This window comes from Somniosus microcephalus, chromosome 7, assembly GCF_052327205.1.
Source record: "Somniosus microcephalus isolate GS21.2 chromosome 7, FLI_Smic_1.0, whole genome shotgun sequence".
NCBI classification, from domain to species: Eukaryota; Metazoa; Chordata; class Chondrichthyes; order Squaliformes; family Somniosidae; genus Somniosus; species Somniosus microcephalus.
Window position 1 is genome coordinate 113,035,904 of NC_140993.1, and position 20,315 is coordinate 113,056,218.

The window sequence follows — 20,315 nt, forward strand, 5'->3', positions numbered from 1 at the left end:
TTTATAGTGCAGGGTAAGTGCCCTTTAATTTGCGCTCCCCGCGGCCCACCTCGGCTGTGTACCGTTCCACTCAACAGTCGTTAGGGCCGCCCGGCGCACAATGGGGCGGCGCGAGTGAAGTTCCGGTTCCGGGCGCACAAAGGGCGTTGCACGACGAAATGACATCATGATCTGCGCACGCAGATGAGCGCGCGCAATGACTTTGCGCCGGCGCTAAATGTCTACTGAAGTTGGGGCGAGGCGCAGATCGCGCTGCATCCGGGCGCTAAGCACCTAGCGCTCGAGATCTGCTCCTCCTAAGGCGCTAACGGCTGGCGCAGCCAACTGAATTTCTAGGCCACAGAGTTTAACGAATAACTACAGGAGAACATCGAATATAGGTCTAGTCAGTTCAGAGGCTCCACGAGGACTGCTTGGGCGGTCCCGTGGCTGACGTCATGACGTCATCATGTTTTTCCCGCCGGTGGGGGATCATGTGATGAACGGCGTGACGTCATTGCGTTTACCCGCGCTATTAAAGTGATCGCGCTCTGTACAGGTAAACAGTGAAAACAAAGATACAGACTCAGGCTGTAGCTAACATGTTATTAAAGGGAATTATATGCAATTGATTGGAGTCCCTTAGTGGCTCCGCCACAGTATCATACTTTTCAAGGTGAGCAAAATTTTTCTGACCCTCCATAGTCAGCTTTCCCCTGTAATTATCTATCTAATATACCCACGACACATACACTTCCCATTCCGTGAAAATGTAGTGTACATCAGCATACAAAGAGTAAAATTACAGGCTTTACACACACATCCAAGCATGGAGGGAGTCCTACACTCCTGCACCACTTGGTATACATATCTTTATTAAACCGCGTCGCAAAAGAAAACAACAAAAGAAAACTTTTAATTGAAAATAACAAACACAAAGAAACAACAATTCTTCAATCGAAAACAGGGAGAAACTTAAACCGGCGTATCTTCCTCCACCTTTACATAATGTTCTTTCCAAAAGCTCTGGTTTCAGAATTCTGACCACCGACTTTTTCCCCTTATACTGGATGCAAACTAAATACAGCACTATTCCTAACTGGCAAACCACGAGAATGTGGGAGGCCAGTCTGACCCACGAAGGGACTTCTATATTATTGAAAAGGTTCCACCAGGGTGGAGTCACAATATCCAATATCTTAGTCCCTATCTCTACTGTTTTCTGCTCGAGAGTGTAGAAATGTTTCTGTGAACGGCTTTTAGAATTTTGGTCAAATGTTCAGGGAGAGGGGGAATTTCGTAGCCAAAGTGCGCTACGTATTTCTACAAGTTCGTAAAATTCTCCTTCACAGTGAGGTGAACAGTGGAGGGTTCAGGGATGGGGACAATTCGCTCCTGGGCCACTCGAACTTCTGCCTTGGGTTTAAAACAGAAACTGCTGTCACTAACCGGGCACCAGCTGTGCTGTCCGTGCTGGTAGTGGGATGCGCCGGTGGTGACACAATATGTCCCACCCCCTATATATGCTACCTGCGGGGGAACATGACCTTGTGCCATCGCCTCCATGGTGCAATTTATAGGCTTCACGTCAGCAGCTCTGAACCTACACTGTGGTCTTGAGAAGGCATTCAAGTGCTGGGGGGCACAGGATTATGTGTGCTCCCCGGCTCCGGCACCCTGAAAGGTCAGTACCTGTCATAGCATTGATGTGCTATCAACAATACCAAAGACTACGAAATGGACTTATATGAAGTAGGCTTTTATTGGCTAAGAACTAGAGCATGCCTCTGCTAGTGAATCCATCCTAAGAGCTCCCGGGGGAAGGGTGGTGAGTCACCTTTATACCCGGGCTTAGGGGTGGAGCCAGGGGCTGAGACATGCCTGGACTTGTACAGGGTTAACAGTGGTTTACCACACAGGCATGTACAGGTTAACAGTGGTTTACCACATTCACCCCTCGTTTAAAAAAGAGTCCGGCGGGGTGAAGTGTTTCAAAAGTTCGTATACGAAAGTCTCTCCGGGGGTCTTGTCAGCCGTAATGATCTTCGTGGTGCCGGTTGCGGCGGTTCTTTGCCCGCGGCCGCTTCTCGCGTGGGACGGAGCACTGGCGTGTCGTCCTCTTGGGGTAGGGATGGCACCGGCATGTCGTCAGTTCGTGGTAGACACCCCGGTGGTGCGTTGTGGGTAGTGGTGGTGGGTGGAGGTAGTGGATGGTGATCGATGGTGTTTCGGGTGGTACCTGAGGGTGCGAGGTCTCGAATTGAGACTGTGTCCTCCCGCCCGTCAGGATACGCCACGTAGGCGTACTGTGGGTTGGCGTGGAGGAGGTGAACCTTTTCGACCAGGGGGTCCGTCTTATGGCTCCTCACGTGTTTCCTGAGCAGGACGGGTCCCGGAGACGTCAGCCATGGCGGTAGTGATGTCCCCGAGGTGGATTTCCTGGGGAAGACGAACATCTTCTCGTGAGGGGTGGCGTTTGTGGCAGTACAGAGCAGTGATCATATGGAGTGGAGCGCATCGGGGAGGACATCTTGCCAGCAGGAGATTGGGAGGCCCTTGGATTTTAGGGCGAGCATGGCGGTCTTCCACACCGTTGCGTTCTCCCTCTCTACCTGTCCGTTACCCCGGGGGTTGTAGCTGGTAGTCCTGCTCATGGCTATGCCCTTCTCGAGCAGGTACTGGCGCAGCTCGTCGCTCATGAACGACGAGCCCCTGTCGCTGTGGATGTAATTGAGGAAGCCAAATATGGCGAACAGGTCGTGGAGGCACCTGATGACTGTGGCGCTGGTCATGTCCGGGCAGGGGATGGCGAAGGGGAAACGGGAGTACTCGTCAATAATATTGAGGAAGTACGTGTTGCGGTCAGAGGAGGGAAGGGGCCCCTTGAAATCGACGCTGAGACGTTCGAAGGGGCGGGTGGCTTTAATCAGGTGTGCCCTGTCTGGCCTATAAAAATGCGGTTTGCATTCGGCGCAGACCTGGCAGTTCCTGGTCATGGTCCTGACCTCCTCGATGGAGTAAGGCAGGTTGCGAGCTTTAATAAAGTGGAAGAACCTGGTGACCCCCGGGTGGCAGAGATCATTGTGGAGGGTCCGTAGCCTATCGACTTGTGCGTTGGCACATGTCCCACGGGATAGGGCGTCTGGGGGCTCATTAAGTTTCCCGGGCCGGTATAAGATATCGTAGTTGTAGGTGGATAACTCGATCCTCCACCGCAATATCTTATCATTTTTGATTTTCCCCCTTTGTCTGTTGTTAAACATAAATGCTACTGACCGTTGGTCAGTGAGCAGGGTGAAACGTTTACCGGCCAGGTAATGCCTCCAGTGCCATACAGCCTCCACTATCGCCTGGGCCTCCTTCTCGACTGAGGAGTGTCGAATTTCGGGGCCCTGGAGGGTCCGTGAAAAGGAGGCCACGGGTCTCCCCGCCTGGTTAAGGGTTGCGGCTAGGGCAAAGTCGGATGCATCGCTCTCCACTTGGAAAGGGATGGACTCATCCACTGCGTGCATTGTGGCCTTCGCAATGTCCTCTTTTATGAGGGTGAAGGCCGCACGGGCCCCTGCCATCAGGGGGAAGGAGGTTGACTTGATGAGGGGCCAGGCTTTGTCCGCATAGTTGGGCACCCACTGGGCGTAGTAAGAGAAGAACCCTAGGCATCTCTTCAGGGCTTTTAGGCAGTGGGGGGGGGGTAGTTCCAGGAGGGGGCGCATTCGGTCGGGGTCGGGGCCGATGACTCCGTTTTCCACCACGCAGCCAAGAATAGCGAGGCGCGCGGTGTGGAACACACATTTTTCTCTGTTGTATGTCAGATTCAGCCGTTGGGCCGTACGGAGGAATTTTTCTAGGTTGGCGTCGTGGTCCTGCCGGTCATGGCCACAGATGGTGACGTTGTCTGGATAGGGGAAGGTGGCCTGCAGCGCGTTCTGGTCAACCATCCAGTCCATCTCCCTTTGGAAGACCGAGACCCTGTTGGTGACGCCGAAGGGGACTCAGAGGAAGTGGTAGAGGCGACCGTCAGCCTCGAAGGCCGTGTACTGGCGGTCCTCAGGCCTGATGGGGAGCTGGTGGTATGCCGACTTCAGATCAATCGTCGAGAATACCCGGTATTGTGCTATCTGGTTGACCATGTCAGATATGCGGGGAAGTGGGTATGCGTCTAATTGCGTGTATCGATTGATCGTCTGGCTGTAATCAATAACCAGGCGCTGTTTTTCGCCGGTCTTTACTACCACCACTTGGGCTCGCCATGGGCTGGTGCTGCCCTCGATAATCCCTTCCCTCAGGAGTCTTTGTACTTCTGATTTAATAAAGCTCCTATCCCCGGCACTGTACCGCCTGCTTTTAGTAGCAATTGGCTTGCAGTCTTTGGCGAGGTTAGCGAACAACGGGGGGGGGTTTGACCTTCAGGGTGGACAGGCTGCATACTTTGCGCGGCGCCGTGTTTAAATTCTGCTGGCTGCAGACTGTAAGTGGGGGCAGGGGCCCGCCATATGCCATCGTGACGCTCTCCAGATGGCACTGGAAGTCTAATCCTAGCAGTACGGGAGTGCAGAGCTGTGGCAGGACGAGGAATTTAAACCCTCGGTACTCCACGCCGTTCACTGTCAGAGTCGCTACACAGTAGCCGCCGACGTCCGCCGTATGGGACTTTGAGGCCATAAAGACCTGGTGGCGTGTGCGCATAACCGATAGGGAGTAGCGTCGCACCGTGTCGGGGTGGATGAAGCTCTCCGTGCTTCCGCAGTCGAAAAGGCAATTTGTGGCATGGCCATTTACCTTTACTTTCATCATGGACCTGGCTAGTTGATGGGGCCTAGATTGGTCCAGGGTGATGGAGGCCATCGTCGAGGTCGGTGGGTCGCTGTAGTATTCGCACGCGCCGAGGGCCTGGTCCCGAGATGGTGTCCAAGATGGCGGCTCCCCCTCGGCTGGTGGTGTCCAAAATGGCGGCCTGTACGGTTCACACGCGGCGCTGCTGGAATTGGGGGTCGATTTCGCCTTGCACACTCTCGCGTAGTGGCCTTTCTTGCCGCATTTGGAGCAGGTCACGTCCTTTGCTGGGCATTGCTGTCTGGGGTGCTTGGCCTGGCCGCAGAAGTAGCATTTCTGGCCTCTGTTCATTGCAGCTGTAGTTGGGCTGCTGGCGGCTTGTGGCCTTACCGGGTCCCAAGATGGCTGCTCCCGTGGCATCCACGTGGCCATCCGGTCAGGGGGGTAGGCGTCCATGTTCTGGAGGGCCACGTCCAACGAGTTAGCGAGGGCCACCGTCTTCTGCAGGTCGAGCCCCCTCTGTTCCAGCAGCCTCTGCCGAGTATAGTTGGACCTGATGCCGGCTACGTAGGCGTCTCGGATCAGGTCTTCCGTGCATTCCTTGGCCGTCACCGCTTTGCAATTACAGTCCCGGCCGAGGACTCTCAGTGCCAGTAAATATTCAGCGCCCGATTCCCCGGGGCGCTGTTTTCGGGTAGCCAGGAGGTGTCTGGCGTAGACCTCGTTAACAGGCCTCACGTATTGTTCCTTTAGCGTCGCGATGGCGGCCGCGTAAGTAGTGGCGTCTCGGATGATCGAGTAGACTCGGTGGCTCACCCGTGAGTTCAAGACAAGCCGTTTCGCGTCATCTGTAGTGACAGTAGTGCTTGAGGCCTCCAGGAAGGCTTCGAAACAGCTCAGCCAGTGTTCAAAGTTATTGGCTGCATCTGCTGCTTGAGGATCCAGGTCTAAACGTTCCGGCTTCAAGATTTGCTCCATGTTGAAAATTAGTCAATAAAATTGATGCGCTATCAACAATACCAAAGACTACGAAATGGATTTATATGAAGTAGGCTTTTATTGACTAAGAACTAGAGCATGCCTCTGCTAGTGAATCCATCCTAAGAGCTCCCGGGGGAAGGGTGGTGAGTCACCTTTATACCCGGGCTTAGGGGTGGAGCCAGGGGCTGAGACATGCCTGGACTTGTACAGGGTTAACAGTGGTTTACCACACAGGCATGTACAGGTTAACAGTGGTTTACCACAAGCGTGCTCCCACTTAGTGACGTAAGGCGGGACTGCTGTGAACCGAATGTGTGCACCCCCCTGAATGACTCCAATGTTCTCAACCCTGTATACCGGGGCGGGTCGGGCTGTCCTACCCATGACCGGCATCCTAACTACTACTCCCATGATTGTGTGGTTGGACCGTCCACAATCCACAGGGACTGGATAGGCTTCGGAGGCTAGCCGGAGTTGGCACGGGCTCAATGTGTTCTCAAAAGGGTGGAGGGCTGCGAGGTGCTTGTTGCTAACCCAGGAGGGGACCAAACCTTGTTTTAAATCCTCCAGGTTACTGCGGCCCTCACCCAGTAACCACGCCCCGTATAACACGCACACCTCATTCTGCGCAGCTTGGTCAGAAGCATTTCTGTCCTCCCTTATGAGAGCATTTACCATCTTTGCGTGCTTTTCCAACTCGGCTATGATCTCTTTTAAATGGACCGTCATGGCCTGGTCCTCATGCAACTCCGAGCCCACTACCTTGTTCTCATCCAGTAATATCCCTTTTAACTGTGTTTTTAAACTGTTTATCTGGGTCTGCAGCTCTATGTCATCTAAGCTGTTGATGACAGAGGACCCAGTGTTAAACGCAGTAAAAACATCATTCCATACACCCCTTCTTTGCCTCCCTGGGTTACCCAAAAATTCCCAGCGTGTGGTGTAGAGTTCGGTTTTGTCCACGTGGGCAAAATCGAACTCGTAAAATTTCTTGAACATGTCTCTTAATAGGGCCTGGTATAACTGCTCTGTTTCTTTGGGGCACCACTCCGGTAAATGTATCTCCGTGAGATTTAAAATCACGGAGGCTACCACGTAGTGTACCCCTTGGTACAGCATCTGATCGGTGGGGACTAGTACCAATCCATTCCCTGGTCCCTTGGTGGTGGTGGGGCAATCTTCCCTGGATAACCTCACCGCCTGCGCCGTGGGCGGGGGCTTACGGGGGCGGGTTACCAGCTCAGTGGCATTGACCGGGATCTGGGAATACAGGACCGCACACACCTTTCAGCTGGCATCCCACCTTATCCCCTTCCTGGTGTCGTGCCACTGCCGGCGGAACATAATGGATATGCCTGCGGGGCAGACCTTCTCTGACCCCCACAAAGAGATATAAATCCCTTGGTCCGGTTCCCACCACTTGTCCCAGCATACACTCAGTCCTCCATGAGTCCCGGTAATTGTCCGATGGGTGTTGTTACCCAGACGCTCCCATTCGACTTCGGGGTTCCTCATGTCCTTGCTCAACTTCCTGAGCCACCACCATCTGTCCAGTGGAATGTGTCCTTTGCATGTTAAACATATTCGCTTTCCAACAGTGACGCTGACCCTCGTGGAAACGACTCGCACCTGGAAGCACAGGAGGGAGGCTTCCCCGTACGTGAATCCAGTCTGGCTGGAGTACTGTGACGAATTGGACCCCAACCATCCTGGCCACCTTCCCTCGTGGAAGTAGGCAGCGGTCTCCTCCGCATCCCGTTCGCCGCTCCCATCAATCGCCAGGGGCGCCTTGTCTCCTGAACACCCATAGATGTGGGAGTCTTGGACGTCGCCCCTCCTCTCCTTGCTCATCCCGATTAAGGCGAATAGGACCACGATCCATTCCATCCCAAACATCTTTCTGCAAAAAGATGTAAAAAAACATGCAGTCAGGTCCCCAAGAGATTCTCTGGCTTGGTGAGGTATGGTCAGGTCCCGTGACCTCGACCCAAATATACACTCTCAACAGACTGCTTAACTTAAAACTACCCATCACCCTATTTAACTTAAATTACAAACACCCAAACTTAAGCTAAACAACTACACCTTACTTAAAACTTAAACCAACTATATACATCCGCCGCCCGTCTCCGGGCGGCCAGGCTAATCCCCGGTCAGACTGCGGCTCGCCTCTACCCCCGGCGTGACCGCACCATCCTTCACGGTTGGTCCCCCGCAGCCCGAGGCTGCTGGCTGAGGACCTCTGTCCTTGGACCTCTCCCTGGCTCGAGGGGCGGCCCTTGGGAACTGGAGGGCTGGTGACCATGGCTTTCTCGGCTGGAGCGTCCGCGGGGACTTTCTGGGGGCTTTGGCGGGTGGGGCTTTCTTGGCCGCTGGGTCTTTTACCCGAACCGCTGCTCCCCCAGGCTTGACCCCTCCCAAACCTGGGCTGGGAGCAGGTAACTTTTCGCAGCCTGCTGCTGCGAGCTGAGAGTCTCCGCCCTCGGGTCCCATGGCTGGGTCCGGGGCGGGGTTTTCGACCTCAGGTCCTTCCCTCTCTGCACCTGGGTTAGGGGCGAGGTTTTTGCCCTCAAGTCCCTCCCTCTCGTCTGGATCCCAGAAGAGTGGGGGCATGTCCCAATCGATGGGCTGGATGGCCCCTCCCTTCAGGCAAGCCACAGCGCCTGCCTGTGTGGTCTGTGAACTCGCTCGTGCTGCAGGCTGAGGATCTTTATCCTCAGACCTTACTCCAACTAGTTGTTTTCCCCTTTCAGGCTGAAACAGTTTGCACTGGTTGATATAACCAGCGGCGTGTTTTAGAACCTGTGTGGAGGGCTCACCCGCTGCCCTGAGCGGACCTTCCAGGGGCTGTCTTTTCTCTTTTCTCACTGGGACGGTCTTACAGACGGGATCTTGGATCCGGACCCGCTTTGGGTCCGGGGCCAAAACTACCCCCGTGTGCCTCCCTTGTCCCGGACTGCGGCTTCTGGGCCTGCCCGATAGGGGTCCCGGGAGTCTCCTTCCCCAGCCCTATCGATGGCCCTTTCTCCAGCGCGCACGGTCAGACCGAGGAATTTCACCTCCTGCTGGTCGATCTGCGCCTTCTTGGGATTCACTTTGAAACCCTTCTATTCTAACAGCTCCAGCAGTTCGGCCAATAGTGGGCCATGCTCCTCTTTCGAATCAGTGAACAGGAGCAGGTCATCCACATATTGTACCAACTGTCCGGGCTGACTAAAATCCTTCAAACTGTCTGCCATGCACTGATGGAAGATGCTGGGGCTATTATGGAAGCCCTGAGGCAAGCAGTTCCACATGTACTGTTGCCCTTTAAACGTAAAGGCAAACTTGTACTGATCTTCCCTCCTTACAGGGATGGACCAAAACCCATTGGAAATATCCAGCACCGTGAACGTGGTCGCGGATGCTGGGATGCTCCCTATCAGGTCGGCAACTGCTGCCACTGTAGGTGCACAGGCTGGGATGTTACTATTGAGCACCTGATAGTCCACCGTGGCCCTCCAGGAATTGTCCGGTTTTCTAACCGGCCACAACGGAGAGTTCACATGAGTGGCTATCGGCCTCAGAACTCCCTGCCATAGTAACGACGACATGGCTGCTTCCAGGTCCGGCTCTGCTTCCCTGGGGAAGTTATACTGTTTCTGTGGTCGGGCCATGGGGTCCCCGTCTACTCTGACCTCAAACCCTGTGACCCTCCCGCAGTCGTGTTTGTGAGTGGCAAAGGCGGCCAGGTGGGCCTGCGCAAAAGCCTGGAACTCTGGTGGGGTGTTGCTGACCATGAGCCCGAAGTTATAATCCTCTTTGGGCTTCATGGTGCAGAGGGTCCCCTTCCCTTCCTTACCCGGGATGACTATGATCTCACCATTCTTTACCTTTCCTGCCCCCAGAGGCAGTGATTCCTTAAATCCACCAGGATCCCGTGACCTACGATAAAATCGGCCTCCAGGACCCCTCTTCCACCCTCCACTTCCCAATTCATCAGGACGCACGTCCACTTGGAGCGGAGCGGTCCTATCCGAATGGCAAGCGGGATGGAGACCGAGCCAGCCTGTTCCTTACCCGTGAACCCCGATAGACTGTATGGGACCCCGCTAGAGAGAGGTGAGGTGGTGGGGTTAGCTGAGTAGATCACGGAGCGTGATGCCCCCATGTCCAACAGATAGGTCCCCGCTACCTTTTCCACCTCCATCTCCATCGTGGGTCTCCTCCACTCATCATATCGGAGCAAGCACAGATACACAGGCTGTGCTGGCTCTGGTCACGGCTGTGGGTTGGGTGGGGCTGACGGGGTGAGAGCACCGGTGGCGGCTGCTACTCTCCCCTGGCCAGTCAGTAAGGACCTCAAGGCATCCAAAAGTGACTCAACCTCTGCGGAAGGGGTCTCTACCCCTGCCTTTTGGGCTGGGGCTGTGGGATGCTTTCCCTTGTTATCCTTCCAAGGGTTCTTACACTCCTTCTGCCAGTGACCATCCTTCCCACACCCGTAATAATTGGTCTTTGCGCTGGGGGGGTTACTCCCTTCCTGGTGCCACTCTTTCCTACCAGGTCCGGGTTTTGCCTCGTGTAGCCTACCCTTGGGTGGGTGTGCATCGGTTCCCCTACCGTTTTTATAGGCCAGAGTGAGCTGTCGAATTACCGTGATCTCTGTGGTCTGGGGATCTTTGGGGTCGAACCAGGCTTCTGCCTTGGCCCGGATCTGTGGCAAGCTGTTCGCCACTAGACAATGGAGCCAATGCGTCAGAGAATCCCCGTTCAGGAACCCCCGGTCCCGCGTCCCTGGGCAGGCTTTCCAGTATACCGGCCACAACCGGTCCGCAAAAGCCTGCGGGGTCTCCCCTGAGAGCTGTACCGTCTTCTCCACGCGGGAGAAAGGACTTCCCTCATCCATCCCCATGGCCTCCAGAACTGCGTCTCTGAACTCTTCGTACCCGTTCTGTCCCCTCTTACACTCTTCAGAGAGGGATTGGAGGAGATTACTCTCCAGGGAGAATAGCAGCATCTTGGCCTTTTCAGCGTCATCGCAGTCGTTGACGCTGGTGGCCTGCTCTATTTCCCTGAAGTGGATCGAGGGGTCTCCCTTGGCGGAAAGCTTCGGGACATGGTTGACCATAACCCTAAGCTGTTGGGTGTTAAAGGGTAATACGAACTGGTTTTGGAGGGGTCCCTCATCTTCGCCATTGGCGGGTGGGCCGAACCTCCGATGCCGTGCTGGGCACATCGGCTCCGGGTCCGACTTTTCGGGCGGGGGTTGCTCTACCTCCACCTCCACCTCTGGCTCCGCTCCGGATTCCACCCCCCCTTGCTGCCAAACCTCGCTGAAACTTGGCGTTATGGGTGGTGGTTGTGAGGTCTCTCTTTCAACCGGGTTGTCCCTAGACACTACCGGTGACACTGGGACCGTTCTCCCCTCATTCCCCATAAAATCTGCCTGACCTGCCTTTGGGCTTATGAGGCATACCATGCCTTTTGCCTTCTGGAGGGCCTGGCTCAGATTTTCTATCCTCTCTTGGCAGGGGCCGTGGTCTGCCTCCTCAAACCCCTGTTCATCAGCTAGCTTGCAAGTGGCTTTTACCTCCTGCACTTTTTCTTCCTGTTCCCTAACCTGCCTTGCCATGCGGGTGTTTTTCTCCTGCAACCATGACTCATTTCCCTTGGCCTCGGTGACTTGACACCGTAGGTATTCCAACTGGGCCTTGTGTTCTCTTACTAGATGTACTCTTTCTTGGTTTAAAGCCTTCAGAACTACTAACAACTTTTCCCCCGTGAGAGCCTTATCCTGGATCTCCAGGGCTGACTCCCTTAACTCGATTGCCTGTGCGGCAACGAGCCCGTCGAGAAGCTGGATCTGCTTTATAAAGCACATCAGCCAAACTGCTTTCTCTAAGGACTTCTTGTGTTCCTTTCCCTCTGTCCACTTAGCTGCTGTGTCTACCGGACGCCCAGCCTTTAACAGAGTGGTGATCCACTTCTTAGTGATATTCACCTTGCTAAAAACATAATCAGAAATCCTTTCCTCCATCACGGTTCGCTCATCCGAACCACTGTCTACCGTATCGCAACCTTGTTGCCGGTGTCCTGCCGTGGTCGCCATTTCTGTAGGGGGTTTTTGCACAGGCGTGTTCGGGTCAGTCAGCTTTACCTCTGACTACCTTCCTTGAGCGGTTCGAATCGCTCGCCCCCCTGGGTTCTAGACACCGGACTTAGATACAGGCAGCGATACAGAGAAGACTCGAGTAGACAGGTGGTTGGATGCAACAAAACCAAGATTTTCATTGAAGAGGAAAACTTAATAAAATCCTATGGAAAATTACTAGTGTACACTTCTACAGGCAAAAATTACAAGAGAGTCATAATAATACCATACTTATACAGGGAATGGGGAACACACGGCACATCGAGGGAAAACAACTATCTTAACAATGTCCTTATCCTCATCCCACCCCCTATACCTAACTAGGTTAAGCTATGAGGGGTCAGAATTCATGCTCACCAATCAAAAGGATTTGTTAGACTCAAAACAACGGTTGGGTTCGGGGTTCGCTCTTGGTGCTCTCTGGAGCCTGCTGTCGTCACGTGGGCTCCGGGTGCTGCAAGAGCGTTGTCCAGGTTCGAGTACCCCAAAGTTACAGTCTCTGCTTGGGTACTTTACCTTGCAGGGATGGTTCTTCACCGACAGCTTGAGTTTGCATGAAGATAGTCGCAGGTCGGCTGAGGCTGAAGGCCCGATAATTCGAAGTCTACCCGCAGTTGGCCTTCCCCGGGTGGTCTTCCCTCCTCCTCCCCTCATTGCGTCCCACTTCGCCTGGCCTGAATTGCCCGTGTTCGCCCGACCCGGTGTCGGGACGAGTCCAGATAGAGTGGGAGAGGGCACGGGCAAAGGCCAGGGGGTAAACGCAGGATGGGGGAAGAGTGGCAGCCACGAGGGCAAGGGGCCAAAGAGCCGGGGAGCGGCAGTACCGACAGCAGCAGAGCGGCAGGGGAGCAGAGCAGGAGTTCCTTCTTCTTCCGATTGCTACCTGGGGGCCTTCAGTTATATCTTCGTCGAAAAACCCTTATCTGTGCGCCAAATCAGGTTAGATCTTTGTTTTAATTTTGGCGGGCTAGTTAAAATAATGGTAGCAATCTATACTGACGGTTTTTAGATGGCTGGTAATTGCATCTACCGGCCCGAGAATTGACTTGTATTGTCCTGAAAGCCCTTGATGGGCTTTTCCAGCCTCGATGGATGTGTTTAATCTGTTTTTGATTATGTATGCAGACTGTTTGATTGCTTTAACTGTAGGCCTCATTGAATTTAGATCTGCCTCCAATTCGGCCGAATACATAATTCACAGTTTTGTCTGGGTCCCAAAACACAAAGTTCTTTTCACAGGAAACCTGCAGCCTTAGTTTCGATTTCCCCAATCTGTCTGTGCTGCAGAATCCATTTTGGAGACCCGTAGGCTTTCTGCCATGAGGCACGGACGCCATCTTGGGTACCCTTTTTAATTAAAAAAAAATGTCCACGCAGGGTCCCTGTTATCGATAATAACCTTCGGGGAGATGCACAAATTTTGCAAATCTTACAGACTGCACATATGTGGTCCTTAAGGCACCCCATTGCAATCCAGGTATTTTTGTCAACCGCAAGGGCTTCCACTCCCTCAACGTTCAGCTGTTGTGTGACCACAAGAAGGAAATTTTGCATGTTTGTGCTAAGTACCCTGGCAGTTGCCATGACTCCTTCATACTACGCCAGTCTAGTGTGCCTCCGCTATTCAGCCCACCAGACCAACTTAACGGATGGCTACTTGGAGACAAGGGCTATCACCTGAAGACGTGGCTAATGACGCCGCTGAGGAGCCCATCCAACGAAGCTGAGGAGAGCAACAACTCCAGCCATATTTTCACCAGATCCATAATCGAGCAAACCATCAGTTTGCTTCAGATGCGCTTCAGATGCCTGGATAGATCAGGTGGAGCCCTGCAATACTCAGCAGCCAGGGTCTCATGGCATGCTCCTCCTGCTCTATGTGGGAACTCAGGGACACTTCCTGTGTCCTTGACAACCATGTGTGCGGGAAGTGTATCCAACTGCAGCTACTGGCAGATGGCATTGCGGCGCTGGAGCTGCGATTGGATTCATACTGGACCATTTGTGATGCTGAGGAATTCGTGGATAACACGTTTGAGCAGTTGGTCACACCGCAGGCAAAGGTTGGACAGGCAGAAAGGGAAGGGGTGACCAACAGACAGAGTAGTAGGTGCAGGCAGGTAGTGCAGGGGTCCCCTGTGGACATCCCCCTCTCAAACAGATATACCGCTTTGGATACTGATGGGGGGGATGGCTTATCAGAGGAAGGCAGCAGCAGCCAACTTCCTGGCACCAGGGGTGGCTCTGCTGCACAGGACGGGAGGAAAAAGAGCGGGAGAGCTATAGTAATAGGGGATTCTATTGTAAGGGGAATAGATAGGCGTTTCTGCGGCCGCAAATGAGACTCCAGGATGGTGTGTTGCCTCCCTGGTGCAAGGGTCAAGGATGTCTCAGAGCGGCTGCAGAACATTTTGGAAGGGGAGGGTGAACAGCCAGTTGTCGTGGTGCATATAGGCACTAACGATATAGGTAAAAAACGGGATGAGGTCCTAAAAGCTGAATATAGGGAGTTAGGAGGTAAATTAAAAAATAGGACCTCAAAGGTAGTAATCTCAGGATTGCTACCAGTGCCACGTGCTAGTCAGAGTAGAAATAGAAGGATATTTCAGATGAATATGTGGCTAGAGGAATGGTGCAGGGGGGAGGGATTCAAATCCCTGGGGCATTGGAACCGGTTCTGGGGGAGGTGGGACCAGTTCAAACCGGACGGTTTGCACCTGGGCAGGGCCGGGACCGATGTCCTAGGGGGAGTGTTTGCTAGTGCTGTTGGGGAGGGTTTAAACTAAAATGGCAGGGGGTTGGCAACCTGAATAGGGGGACAGAGGAAAGGGAAACGAGGATAAAAGCAAAAGATAGGAAGGAGAAAAACAAAAGTGGCAGTCAGAGAAATCAACGGTTTAAATCAAACATAGCCACAGTAAATAATAATCCTAATAGGTCTAAGAGCGTTAAAAAAACAAGCCTGAAGACTTTGTGTCTTAATGCAAGGAGTATTCAGAATAAGGTGGATGAATTAGCTGCACAAATAGAGGTAAACAAATATGATTTGATTGGGATTACGGAAACATGGCTCCAGGGTGGCCAAGGCTGGGAACTCAACATCCAGGGGTATTCAATATTCAGGAAAGATAGGCAAAAAGGAAAGGGAGGTGGGGTAGCATTGCTGGTTAAAGAAGGGATTAACACAATTGTAAGGAAGGATATTAGCTCTGATGATGTGGAATCTGTATGGGTAGAGCTGAGAAATACCAAGGGGCAGAAACGTTAGTGAGAGTGGTATATAGACCTCCAAACAGTAATGCGGAGGTTGGGGATGGCATTAAAAGGGAAATTAGAGAAGCATGCAATAAGGGCACAGCAGTCATCATGGGTGACTTTAATCTACATATAGATTGGGCTAACCAAATTAGTAACAATACTGTGGAGGAGGAATTCCTGGAGTGTTTACCGGATGGTTTCCTGGACCAATATGTCAAGGAACCAACCAGAGATCAGGCCATCTTAGACTGGGTATTATGTAATGAGAAAGAATTAATTAGCAATCTTGTTGTACAAGGCCCCTTGGGTCGGAGCGATCATAATATGATGGAATTCTTCATTAAGATGGAGAATGAAGAAGTTGACTCAGAGACTAGGGTCCTGAATTTAAATAAAGGAAACTATGATGGTCTGAGGCGCGAGTTGGGTAGGATTGATTGGGGAATGTCACTCAAAGGGTTGACGGTGGATAGGCAATGGCAAGCATTCAAAGACTGCATGGATGAACTACAGAAATTGTTCATCCCAGTTTGGCATAAAAATAAAACAAAAAAGGTGACTCAACCGTGGCTAACAAGGGAAATTAGGGATAGCATAAGATCCAAGGAGAGGACATATAAATTGGCCAGAAAAAGCAGTAAACCTGAGGATTGGGAGCAGTTTAGGATTCAACAAAGGAGGACAAAGGGATTAATTAAGGGGAAAATAGAATATGAGAGTAAGCTTGCAGGGAACATAAAAACTGACTGTAAAAGCTTTTATAGATATGTGAAGAGAAAAAGATTGGTGAAGTCAAACGTAGGTCCCTTGCAGTCAGAATCAGGGGAATTTATAATGGGGAACAAAGAAATGGCAGACCAATTAAATACATATTTTGGTTCCGTCTTCACAAAGGAGGACAGAAATAACCTCCCAGAGATGTCGGGGAACATAGGGTCTGATGAAGGGGAGGAACTGAAAGAAATCAGTATTTGGAAGGAAATGGTGTTAAGGAAATTGATGGGACTGAAGGCTGATAAATCCCCAGGGCCTGATAATCTACATCCTAGGGTACTTAAGGAAGTGGCCCTAGAAATAGTAGATGCATTGCTGATCATCTTCCAACATTCGATGGAATCTGGAACAGTACCCATGGATTGGAGGGTAGCTAATGTTACCCCACTATTCAAAAAAGGTGGTAGGAAGAAAACGGGGAATTACAGACCAGTAAGCCTGACATCGGTAGTGGGGAAAAGGCTAGAGTCCATTATAAAGGATGTAATAGCTGAGCACTTGGAAAACAGTGACAGGATCGGGCATAGTCAACATGGATTTACAAAAGGTAAATCATGCTTGACTAATCTACTGGAATTTTTTGAGGATGTAACTGGTAAAATAGATAAGGGAGAACCAGTGGATGTGGTACATTTGGACTTTCAGAAGGCTTTCGATAAAGTCCCGCATAAGAGGTTAGCGTGTAAAGTTAAGGCACATGGGATTGGGGGCAAGGTATTGACTTGGATAGAAAACTGGTTGGCAGACAGAAAGCAAAGAGTTGGAATAAACGGCTCTTTTTCCGAGTGGCAGGCAGTGACTAGTGGGGTACCGCAGGGATCGGTCCTTGGACCCCAGCTATTCACAATATATATTAATGATCTAGACAAGGGAACTAGATGTAATATCTCCAAGTTTGCAGACAACACAAAGCTGGATGGGCGTGTGTGCTGTGAGGAGGATGCCGAGAAACTCCAGGATGATTTGGACAGGTTGTGTGATTGGGCAGAAGCATGGCAGATGCAATATAACGTGGATAAATATGAGGTTATCCACTTTGGTGGCAAAAACAGGAAGGCAGATTATTATCTGAATGGCAATAGATTGGGCGAAGGGGAAGTGCAACGAGACCTGTGTGTCCTTGTGCACCAGTCACTGAAGGTAAGCATGCAGGTGCAGCAGGCGGTTAAGAAGGCAAATGGTATGTTGGCCTTTGTAGCGAGAGGCTTTGAGTACAGGAACAAGGATGCCTTGCTGCAGTTGTACAGGGCCTTGGTGAGACCACATCTTGAGTATTGTGTGCAGTTTTGGTCGCCTTATCTGAGGAAGGATGTTCTTGCCATGGAATGAGTTCAGCGAAGATTCACCAGGCTGATACCTGGGATGGCAGAAATGACGTATGAGGAGAGATTGGGTCGATTGGGCTTGTACTCGCTGGAGTTTAGAAGAATGAGAGGGGATCTCATTGAAACTTATAAAATTCTGACAGGACTGGACAGGCTAGATGCAGGAAGGATGTTTCCGATGGTCAGGGAGTCCAGAACCAGGGTTCACAGTCTAAGGATAAAGGGTATGCCATTTAGGACAGAAATGAGGAGGAATTTCTTCACCCAGAGAGTGGTGAACCTGTGGAATTCTCTACCACAGAAGGCAGTTGCGGCCAATTCATTAAATATATTCAAGAAGGAGTTGGATATATTTCTTAAGGCTGAAGGAATCAAGGGGTATGGGGAGAAAGCAGGGACGGGGTACTGAATTTGGATGATCAGCCATGATCACATTGAATGGCGGAGCAGGCTCGAGGGGCCGAATGGCCTACTCCTGCTCCTATCTTCTATGTTTCTATGTTTTTCTATGTCTCCAGAATCATCGTGGTTTGCTGTGCACTTCACAGCATGGCACAACGTCGTGGCTTGCAGATTCCTGAGGACCAAGTGGCTCCTCACATATCCTCCACAGATGAGGAGGAGGAGGAGGTGGAGGAGGAGTTGGGGGAGGAGGAGAGCGAAAACGAACATCTTGCAGAGGCCCATCAGCCAGCGGCAGCAGTACACGAGAACATTGCTGCCCGCGATGCAAGGAACGCACTCATCTTGGCCAGATTTGTTTAGCCTAGCCAATCAAGCACTTTTGCCTCGCAACTTCTTACCAGAGCTTCGACAATGGCCAAGAATGAGCGGATTCCTAACAATTTGACCAACATACTGACAACTGCAAGTAATCCTAAGACCTCAATGTGGAAGTCCCATTAGCGAAATGACACACGCGACAACTGCAGCAGTAGCCATCAGATTTTTTATTTACAGTAACCATCTGATGGCTTTTTAACATTAAACATCAAATTTCACCCAAGTGACTACCCTTGTGACTATTTGTGCAGTATCTTTCTCTTACGAGTGCTCCTACTTGGTGCTTCCCCTGTGGCTTCAGCAGATGTGGAGGCCCCTTGCTCACTTTCTTGCTGCTCCTGTCTCGACACCTTTGGCGGGCGTCCTCTGGGGTTGCGAACCTGTGAGGGCTCACCAACAGTCTGCTGCTCCTGCGGCTGTGCAGGGGTTGAGACGCCGATCTCAGTTGGGTGGGGACTCTGGTGGGGCTCTGACCGAAGGCTCTGCAGTGGCATGGAAGTGTGAGCGCTTGGAGGGGAGCCCCCACTTCCTTGATGTCTGCCAACAACTTCCCTCTCATGGGTCAGGTCCCCCTCAACGCTTGCAAGTGGTTTGAGAGCACCTTGCTGCACATCAGGGGGGCCATGGGGACCCGTATCTGCACTGGCAGTCCTACTCAGAAGGACTTCCATGAAGGTCTGTTTTCTCTGTTCAATAGATGACCATTGCTCCTCCAGAGATGTCATTTTATTCAGAACACTCACCATGTTTTCTGCACTCTGGCAACTTATCACCTCCATGCCATCCTTTCCATGGTGATGCGTTCTTGCGCCAATGACTCCACAAAGGCTCTGCTCATGTTCGCAATGGACACCTCCATTCACTCCACACGCGCAGCGACCCTGGAGACAAAACCTGCCAGAGACTCCTGCATCTGTTCCTAGAGTTCCAGCACCGCTGATCTTGTGGATGGACCCAGAGGCAGAGGGTCGACATGCAGCTGAGCCGAGCTGGGAGAGTCCTGCGCCCTCCAACTAGGACTCTCCACTGCTGTCCCTGTCTCCACAATCTGCTGATGCTCACTTGTGAGCTGTGATACACCAGGTGACAACACTGCACTATCTCGCGAAGGTACCACCGAGGTGTGAGTGTCTGCGCTGGTGCTGGGTGCGCTGAATTCTGCTGACGTTGCGCCCTCAGAGGTTGCAGCTTCCTCTGAGGAGTCTGGATGCTCAGGCTCTTCCTCCTGGCTAGTGGGGATGGGTGCTTGCGATGGTCCTGTGGTGGAGCAAAGGAAAGAGTCAGAAATGTGATGCCAAGGTTACATGCACATTGCATATGATCATAAGTCCATCTGTTAGAGCTTCAGAATCATTATCAGCGACTTATGCAATGTCAATGAGAGAGATGGAAAACTATTCTGTCACCAGCTTGCTGTGATGCACCCGTCTGTCCGTCCCCCACTTGCGCATCGTCTTCCACTCCCATGATCTCCAGGACCGCCTCTTGTGAGCTCTCTTTTTCTGCAATGAGGGAGACAAGTGGAGTTTGAGTGAGATTGAAGGAGTGAATGTAGAGAATACATAGCATAGATGCTTAGAAGGAGACAAAGATGGAGTGAGTTGGCAAGACCAAGGGCCCTCCCTGTGTGTTGTAAGTTGTTTTCATAGCATCACAGTGATAGGGAGTGTGAGGGCTACATAGTTAAATAGTTGGTGAATGTGACCATAGAGAGAGAGATAATGGGTAAGGGTGCATGGATGTCAGTGTCAAGTGGGATGTGGAGGAAGAGATTGCTAAAGCTGAGTACTGGTGAGGATGGCAATGGGGATCAGATTGAGGGTGATGGGAAAGTCATACTCACTTTTCCAGTGCGCAGAAGGTAATGAAACCTCTTCCTGCACTGAAGCCAGGTTCTGCGGGCTATCGACAAAGTGTTGACCTCTTGGGCCACCTGGATCCGCACAGCCTTGGTCTGCTGGGGAGGCTTCTTCCTCCCTGAAGAAGGGAAGCGCACCTCTTTATTGGCTCTTGCTCCCTCCACTAAAGCTTGTAGGGCAATGTCATCAAACCTGGGAGCAGACCTAGGTCTTTTGCTGGTCATTCTGCCTCCAGGTCCCTCTAACATGAAAGGCAAAAAGGTTGGCAGTCTGCAGCAGAAGCAAGGCTTGGTGCAGACCTTAAATGCAGCAGCAATGATGATGTCATCGGAGGTGAGTTTCTGACTGAAAAAACTGATTGGGCCATGGGTTCCCACACGCGGAAACTCAATTGCCCATTTAAGCTAAAATCGCATCATTCTCCCACATCGATTTAGAATCGGGTGGCTG